The sequence below is a fragment of the Salvelinus fontinalis genome, chromosome 9 (genome assembly GCF_029448725.1).
Source record: "Salvelinus fontinalis isolate EN_2023a chromosome 9, ASM2944872v1, whole genome shotgun sequence".
Classification (NCBI taxonomy): Eukaryota; Metazoa; Chordata; class Actinopteri; order Salmoniformes; family Salmonidae; genus Salvelinus; species Salvelinus fontinalis.
In genome coordinates, this window is record NC_074673.1 from 45,476,579 (window position 1) to 45,486,437 (window position 9,859).

The window sequence follows — 9,859 nt, forward strand, 5'->3', positions numbered from 1 at the left end:
TAATAGCCTCAGCCAACGGTTCGATGGCGAGGGCAAAGAGGTGGGGGCTAATTGGGCAACCTTGTCTGTTCTCCCTATAGAGTGGGAAAGAGGAGGAAGTAATCCCATTGGTAGCAATCCTAGCTTTAGGAGACTTGTAGAGTGATTTTATCAAATTTACAAACACGGTACCTAAACCAAACTTTTCCAAGACGCGAAAGAGGTATGGCCATTCAACCCTATCAAAGGCCTATTCAGCGTCGAGGGAGACTGCGACACTAGGTATTTTGTTTTTGTTAGCAAGGTGAATTATATCAAAGAACCTTCTGAGATTATTGGAGGACAATCTATTAATTATGAAGCCAGTCTGATCTGGGTTGACCAACAGGGGAAGACATGACTCCAGTCTCCTAGATAGCATCTTGGTGACCAGTTTACAATATGTGTTAAGGAGAGAGATTGGTCTATAGGAGGCGCACTTTAGCGGGTTTTTCCCTTTCTTGTGGATTACAGTAATCACTGCTTGAGAGAAAGACTCTGGAAAGCAGTTGTCTTCCCTGGCTTTTTTAAGTACCTCCATAAGATAGGGGACCAACAGCTCCCTAAATTCGTTATAGAACTCTGGAGGGAAGCCATCCTCCCCAGGAGATTTATTAGAAGGTAAGGATTTAATGGCCTCCAACAATTCAGGAACTGAGAAGTTTTCACTCAGGCGCTCGCTGTCTTCCCCTGACAGGGATGGGAGGTTGAGAGAGGAGAGAAAGGAGTCGATCTCTGATAGATCATCGCTTGATTGGGAAGTGTAGAGGTCTTCATAGTATTTCTTAAAAGTATTATTAATTTCACTAGGGTCGAAAGATATCTCATTAGTAAGCGTTTCTATAGCATTAATTGTCCTCTTACTTTCCTCTGCTTTCAGTTGCCATGCCAAGACTTTGTGAGCTTTCTCTCCAAGCTCATAATAACGCTGTTAATAATGTGTTCAAAATATTATATTTCATTTTTTTATTTACCAAAAGCCTGTATAGTTATTTAGTCGGGCCTCTTTGGTAGGTTTTCTCTAGCTCGGAGATTTCAGATTCAAGGGCACTCAGTTCTGCACCGTGTTTTCTCTTCAGGCCTTTAGTGTAGGAAATGATCTGTCCCCGCACCAGCCCTCCGGTGGCAGCCCCCCAAACCAGGCTGTCTCTCTGTCTCCTCACTACAGGTGCTCCCGTCTGTCCAGCGCCACCTGAGTCTTCCATCTGTCCAGCGCCGCCAGGGTCTCCCGTCTGTCCAGCGCCGCCTGAGCTGCCCGTCTGTCCAGCGCCGCCTGAGCTGCCCGTCTGTCCAGCGTCGCCTGAGCTGGCCGTCTATCCAGCGCCGCCTGAGCTGCCCGTCTGTGAGCTCTGCGAGCTCTATAAATTGAAAACAAGCGTTGTGAATAGACATTTATGGCTGAATATTTACTGCCCACGGTAAGGGCTGCTTGAGTCTTTTTTCGAAAGATTAACATAAATGAGGGGGAAAGCAGTGGGCCTAAACCCACTTATTTGCTTCGCCCAGTAGATATGGACTAAACCAAAATATACTCTCCTGTAAATGTAATAGAACTCACCCCGGAAAGATACGGTTAGTTGAAAATGTACAAATCAATTATAGCGACCGGAGGATATCAGCGGTTCAGCCCGGATAAGAGAAAACAAACAAACTGCATCTTATCCCCCAAAGAGACCGTCCTGGCTCAGACGTTGCTCAGTTCTTTGAGAAAAGTGTACACTTCTCCCGGTGTGTTGAAGAGATGGCTTCGGCCTTTGTACTGAACTTTCATCCGTGCAGGGTGGATGAGGTAGCCGGTGATGTTCTTCTCCTTCATTGCTTTGGCGTCAGGTCTGAACTGCTTGCGACGTCTGGCGAGATCCGCGCTCATATCCGGGAAAAGGCTGACCCTCTTGCAATCGATGGTGATGTCCCCGTTGGCTCTTGCGAGTTGCAGTATCTTCTCTCTGTCTTGGAAACGGAGGAACCTGATCAGGACGGCCCATGGGGGCTCATCTGGCCGGGGTTTCGGCGCTGATGTTCTGTGGGCGCGTTCGATTTCCAGTGGCTTGGTGAAGTTGATTATGCCTAGGACATCCGGGATCCATTGAGTGAAGAAACGGACCGGGTCATGGCCCTCGCTGTCCTCTTTCAATCCCACCACACGGATATTACTACGTCTGCTCTGGTTCTCCATCTGATCTACCTTGTTTTTGAGGTAGGCATTGTCCTTTTGCAGTTGTATCAAGACCTGGTCATGTCGAGCGATGGTATCTTCAACTGTGCTTATGCGCAACTCTGCCTCAGTTGTTCTCAGTCGTCAATGGAAGAATGGAGTTCAGCCGATTTCTTATCAATTTTCATAGAAAGACCTTTGTTACCATCCTGAATTTCCCGGAGGAGAGTAGCCAGCATGTCAGTCTGGAACTGTCGTCTGAGTTATGAGGGCTAATGCTAATCTTGCTAGCTGTAGCGTTATCGTTATCTTGGGAATCAACTACGTTTTGGTCGTCCTTCTTGCCTCTCGGTCGGAGGTCCATGGCTCTTTGGGAAGGTAAGTATTTGACAATTTATCAGCCGATGTTCGAATATTGTTTCAACGTTGTTATTTAGGTAATAATAGAATAACTTTGAAGAGCTCGGTTTGTCAACGTCTGCTCAGCTCCACGGCATCACGTGCTCCATTATGAGACTTGTTAAATAGATCTTTACTCCTTAACTTATTTAGACTTGCTATAAGAAAGGAGTTGAATATTTATTGACTTGACACTTCAGCTTTTCATTTTTCAAATTCCACTTTGACATCATGGGGTATTTTGTGTAGTCCAGTGACGACAAAAATCTCAGTCTAATCCATTTTAAATTCAGGCTGTAACACAACTAATTGTGGAAAAGGTCAAGGGTTGTGAATACCTTCTGAAGGCACTGTATCCCATTCTCCCTGAGACACACTCGGAGATGAGTTACGGCCAGGGTATGCCATTCAATTGCAACCCTGGAGCAATTATGGTTAAGTGCCTTGCTCAAGGGCACATCAGCAGATGTTTCACCTTGTCAGCTCAAGGACTTGAACTAATGACCCCGTTACTTGCCCAACATTATAATTGATAGGTTACCTGCCACCCATATCTATATCGGAGGCTTAGCCTCATTGCGAACCAGGCTTCTGTGATAACAATGTGAATTTGGAGGTGTGGCAACGCAATACTAGCTGAGTCTCCGAGCCACACACCAGATCTTAATACTGTCCTGCCCTGTGATACTCCAGGGTTACTCAAGATAGCTTGCTGGAGAGAGGAGGTGGGTTGAGACTATTGGGTTATTAGTTGTTATTAGAGGATGATGGCACTGTACTGTATGACTGGAAATCAAGAGGGGAAGGGGTATGTATCTTCATCAACAGAAAATGGAGTGCTGACTGTAGCGCAGTGGAAGTCTTGACCCATTGTTCACCCATTTTGAAATACCTGATGGTCAAATGTCGACCCTTCTACCTCCTGAGAGAGTTTTCATCTGTTATCGTGACTGCTGGCACTTAACTGTACGAGGCTATAAACAATCAGGAAACCATGCACCCGGAGGCAGCTTTCCTCGTTGCCAGTGATTTCAATTCCACGTCATTAAGACATGTTATGCCCAATTTCCATCAACACGTCTCCTTCACCACTAGGGGCGATAAAGTCCTAAGCCCCTCTTACTCTACCCACAAGCAAGCATACAAGGCTGTCCCTCGTCCCGCTTCTGCAAATCAGATTATGTCTATATCTATACTCCTGCTTCCTGTCTAAAAGCAGAAGCTCAAACAGGAAGTAGCCGTGACGGGCTCCGTTGAGAAATGGTCCTCCGTATCGGAGGCTATGCTACAAGACTTCTTTTCTAGCACTGACTGGAATATGTTCCAGGACTCTGCCGATAGCATCGATGAGCTAACCACCTCCGTCACCGGCTTCATTAGGAAATGCATCGGCGACATTGTCCCCACAGTGCAGGTTTGCTGCTTCCCCAATCAAAAGCCCTGGATTAACACTGAGGTTGGCGCTAAGCTAAATTGCAGGGCTACCGCAAACAGGACTATCGCCGCCAACCCCGAGGATACGGCTGAGGACACAAACAAGTACAGGGAGTTCCGCTACGACCTCTGCGGAGCCATCAAGCAAGGAAAAGGACAATCTAGGAACAAAGTGGAATCTTATTACACGGGCTGCGACGCAAGAGACAGTCCATTATGGGTTATAAAGGAAAAACCAGTCGTGATCTGCCCAACGATGCCCCTCTACCAGATGAACTCAATGCTTTTTATGTATGCTTTGACAAAAACAATACCGAGCCGTGCACAAGGGCAACCGTTGACCCAGGGGACTGGGTGATCTTGCCCTCCGAGGCTGACGTGAGTAAGGTTTTTAACCTTTCACGTGTGAGTTCCAAATATCTCTAACGGTCACCCCAGTGTGAGTTGTGATTGTTCTTCAACAGGACAGTTTACCCACGCTGCCCTCCAACCAAGGCACACTGCCTGTTAGACTATAGATAGTTATGTTTCAACTTGTTAGAATTATTTTTGAAATTGACAAGTTTTATTTTCTAACAGTTTGAATTGAGTTGTTCCGCTTCCACTTGAATTCACATAAAAGTTGTCCATTTCACTTTTGCAGAAAAAAGGTTCTCTCTTCAGCGAGAACCCAAACACTTCCCCAGTGTTTCCCCAGATCCAGTATGCAGGCATTTGCACATCTCCAGTCAGAACAGAACTTACACAAACTTTTCCGCACTGGCACATTTTCCGGCTAGCGCCCGCATTGCATTCGTTATTGTTTTTCTTACTAATAATAACTTTGGACATGTGTGCATTCCTATCAAAGTAAGTGCCTTATTATGTTTATGCCTTATTATGTTTAGCTTTCGCACTACGGTTAGGCTAGGCAGTAGGCTTGCATTTGGGGTGATTGGTCAACTGTAAACGACTTGTCAAGTCGTGTGCTCCGGCTCATGTATACACTGTAACAGGGAGGGTGCTAAGCTGACATATGTAATTATTTTAAGGGGGTCATACTATGGATAATTTAGCTATTTGATTTGGAATTTTAAGAACCCTTTAGATATAAAAACATATAAAAAATGATTTGAAAAAATATAGATTTTGGCCTTTACTACTAAAGCTCACAAAAACGCATTAATAACACATTCATAAATAGCAAAAAACACAGTAAAAAAAAATAAAAAAAATAATCACAATCAAAAAATACAAAAAAACTCAATAAATATATATATATATATATATATATACAGTTGAAGTCAGAAGTTTACATACACTTAGGTTGGAGTCATTAACTCGTTTTTCAATCACTCCACAAATTTCTTGTTAAGAAACTATAGTTTTGGCAAGTCGGTTAGGATATATTTTTTCAACAATTGTTTACAGACAGATTATTTCACTTATAATTCACTGTATCACAATTCCAGTGGGTCAGAAGTTTACATACACTAAGTTGATTGTGCCTTTAAACAGCTTGGAAATTCCAGAAAATGTCATTGCTTTAGAAGCTTCTGATAGGCTAATTGACATCATTCGAGTCAATTGGAGGTGTATCTGTGGGTGTATTTCAAGGCCTACCTTCAAACTCAGTGCCTCTTTGCTTGACATCATGGGAAAATCAAAAGAAATCAGCCAAGACCTCAGAAAAAAATTGTAGACCTCCACAAGTCTGGTTCATCCTTGGGAGCAATTTCCAAACGCCTGAAGGTACCACCTTTCTATCTGTACAAACAATAGTACACAAGTATAAACACCATGGGAACATGCAGCCGTCATACCGCTCAGGAAAGAGTTCTGTCTCCTGGAGAGTACTTTGGTGCGAAAAGTGCAAATCAGTCCCAGAACAACAGCAAAGGACCTTGTGAAGATGCTGGAGGAAACAGGTACAAAAGTATCTGTATCCACGGAAAAACGAATCCTATATCGACATAACCTGAAAGGCCGCTCAGCAAGGAAGAAGCCACTGCTCCAAAACCGCCCAAAAAAACAGACTACGGTTTGCAACTGCACATGGGGGCAAAGATCGTACTTTTTGGAGAAATGTCCTTTGGTCTGATAAACAAAAGTCGAACTGTTTGGCCATGATGACCATCGTTATGTTTGGAGGAAAAGGGGGGAGGCTTGCAAGCCGAAGAACACCATCCCAACTGTGAAGCACGGGGGTGGCAGCATCATGTTGTGGGGGTGCTTTGCTGCAGGAGGGACTGGTGCACTTCACAAAATAGATGGCATCATGAGGGTGGGAAATTATGTGGATATATTGAAGCAACATGTCAAGACATCAGTCAGGAAGTTAAAGCTTGGTCGCAAATGTGTCTTCCAAATGGACAATGACCCCAAGCATACTTCCAAAGTTGTGGCAAAATGGCTTAAGGACAACAAAGTCAAGGTATTGGAGTGGCCATCACAAAGCCCTTACCTCAATCCGATAGAAAATTTGTGAGCTGAACTGAAAATGTGTGTGCGAGCAAGGAGGCCAACAAACCTGACTCAGTTACACCAGCTCTGTCAGGAGGAATGGGCCAAAATTCACCCATCTTATTGTGGGAAGCTTGTGGAAAGCTACCCGAAATGTTTGACCCAAGTTAAACAATTTCAAGGCAATGCTACCAAATACTAATTGAGTGTATGTAAACTTCTGACCCACTGAGAATGTGATGAAAGAAATAAAAGCTGAAATAAATCATTCTCTCTGTTATTATTCTGAAATTTCACATTCTTAAAGTAAAGTGGTGATTCTAACTGACCTAAAATGGAATTCTTACGAGGATTAAATGTCAGGAATTGTGAATAACTGAGTTTAAATGTATTTGGCTAAGGTGTATGTAAACCTCCGACTTCAAATGTATGTGTATATATATAAATCAGACCTCAGGATAAGACCCCGATGCAGACAGTGTCACGCCCTGGCCTTAGTATTCTTTGTTTTCTTTATTATTTTAGTTAGGTCAGGGTGTGACATGGGTAATTTATGTGGGTTTTGTAGTGTCTAGGGTGGTTGTAAGGTTTAGGGGGTTTATTTAGAGTAGTTAGGTTTATGTTTAGTATAGTTGTCTAGCTGTGTCTATGTTGTGTGTAGTTGTCTAGGTTAGTCTATGGTTGCCTGAATGGGTTCCCAATTAGAGACAGCTGGTTTCTGTTGTCTCTGATTGGGAGCCATATTTAAGGTAGCCATAGGCTTTAGTTTGTTGTGGGTAATTGTCTATGTCTAAACGTTAGTAGCGTGTGTGTGCACTTTCGTTTTGTAGCTTCACGGTCGTTTGTTGTTTTGTTTCGTTTTTCCTTCTTCAAAATAAAAAGAAGATGTCTTATTTTTCACATGCTGCGTTTTGGTCCGTCTCTCCCCCACACGATCGTGACAGAATTACCCACCAACATCGGATCAAGCGGCGTGTAAAGCGGCAACAGGACCCACCTACACAGGATTCTTGGACATGGGAGGAGATACTGGATGGTAAGGGACCTTGGGCACAACCGGGAGAATATCGCCTCCCTCATGAAGAGCTGGAGGCAGCGAAAGCCGAGAGGAGGCGATATGAGGAGGCAGCACGGAAGCAAGGCTGGAAACCCGTGAGTAATACCCAAAAATTTCTTGGGGAGGGGCTCATGGGGAGTGTGGTGAGTCCAGATGGGAGATCTGCGTCAACTTCCCGTGCTACCCGTGAGGACTCTAAGAGGGAACCTGAGCCAATTGGGCTGATATTGGAGGTGAGCAATGGGAATGATACAGAGACTGTTAAGAATTTATTGGGGAGGTTGGAAGAGAGTGAAATGAGGGAGCTGCTGTGTTGGTGCGTGAGGCACAAGATCCACCCGACAGAGCGTGTGCGGGATGTGATGTTACCTGAGTCAGCTCTCCATGCTCGTCCTGATGTGCGTGCTAACCGTCTGGGAATGACAGTCCCACGAACCAGGCCTCCTGTACGCCTCCCTAGTCCTGCACCTCCTGTATTAGCCCCACGTACTAACTCTCCTGTGACAGTCCCCAGCCCAGTACCACCAGTGCCTCCTCCACGCACTAGCCCTATGGTGCGTGTCTCCAGCCCTTTACCACCAGTGCCTAAACCACGCACCAAGCCTCCTGTGTGTCCCCAGAGTCCTGTGCGTCCTGTTGCTGCTCCCCGCACTAGCCCTGAGATGCGTGTCCCCAGCCCGGTACCACCAGTTCCGGCACCACGCACTAGGCCTAATGTGCGTCCCCAGGGTCCAGTATGCCCTGTTCCTGCTCCCCGCACTAGCCCTGAGATGCGTGTCCCCAGTCCGGTACCACCAGTTCCGGCACCACGCACTAGGCCTAATGTGCGCTCCCAGGGTCCAGTATGCCCTGTTCCTTCTCCCCGCACTAGCCCTGAGATGCGTGTCCCCAGCCCGGTAACACCTGTTCCGGCACAACGCACCAGGCCTACAGTGCGCCTCAGCCGGCCAGAGTCTGCAGTCTGCACAGCGATGCCTGAACTGCCCGTCTGCCAAGCGCCATCTGAGCCATCCGTCTACCCAGCGCCATCTGAGCCATCCGTCTACTCAGCGCCATCTGAGCCATCCGTCTGCCCCGAGCCATTAGAGCCGCCCGTCTGTCCCGAGCCGTCAGAGCCGTTCGTCAGTCAGGAGCCGCTAGAGCCATTCGTCAGACAGGATCTGCCAGAGCCGCCAACCAGACAGGATCTGCCAGAGCCGCCAACCAGACAGGATCTGCCAGAGCCGCCAACCAGACATGATCTGCCAGAGCCGCCAACCAGACAGGATCTGCCAGAGCCGCCAACCAGACAGGATCTGCCAGATCCGCCAGCCAGCCATGTGCAGCCAGATCCGCCAGCCAGCCATGAGCAGCCAGATCCGTCAGCCAGCCATGAGCAGCCAGATCCGTCAGCCAGCCATGAGCAGCCAGATCCGTCAGCCAGCCATGAGCAGCCAGATCCGTCAGCCAGCCATGAGCAGCCAGATCCGTCAGCCAGCCATGAGCAGCCAGATCCGTCAGCCAGCCATGAGCAGCCAGATCCGTCAGCCAGCCATGAGCAGCCAGATCCGTCAACCAGCCATGAGCAGCCAGATCCGTCACCCAACCATGAGCCGTCCAACCAGGATCCGCCAGAGCCGTCCAGCCAGGTTCCGCCAGAGCCGTCATCCAGCCAGGATCCGTTCCTCAGTCCGGAGCTGCCGTCCCTCAGTCCGGAGCTGCCCCTTATCCTGGTGCTGCCCCTTATCCTGGTGCTGCCCCTTATCCTGGTGCTGCCCCTTATCCTGGTGCTGCCCCTTAGTCCGGAGCTGCCCCTTAGTCCGGAACTGCCCCTTAATCCAGTGGGGTTAATGTGGAGGGTGGCCATTTGGAGGAAGCTACGGAGGCGGGTAGTGACTGTGGTGGGGTGGGGACCACGACCAGTGCCGGAGCCGCCACCGTGGAAGGACGCCCACCCAGACCCTCCCCTAGACTATGTGCTGGTGCGCCCGGAGTTCGCACCTTAAGGGGGGGTTATGTCACGCCCTGGCCTTAGTATTCTTTGTTTTCTTTATTATTTTAGTTAGGTCAGGGTGTGACATGGGTAATTTATGTGGGTTTTGTAGTGTCTAGGGTGGTTGTAAGGTTTAGGGGGTTTATTTAGAGTAGTTGGGTTTATGTTTAGTATAGTTGTCTAGCTGTGTCTATGTTGTGTGTAGTTGTCTAGGAAAGTCTATGGTTGCCTGAATGGCTTCCCAATTAGAGACAGCTGGTTTCTGTTGTCTCTGATTGGGAGCCATATTTAAGGTAGCCATAGGCTTTAGTTTGTTGTGGGTAATTGTCTATGTCTAAACGTTAGTAGCTTGTGTGTGCACTTTCGTTTTGTAGCTTCACGG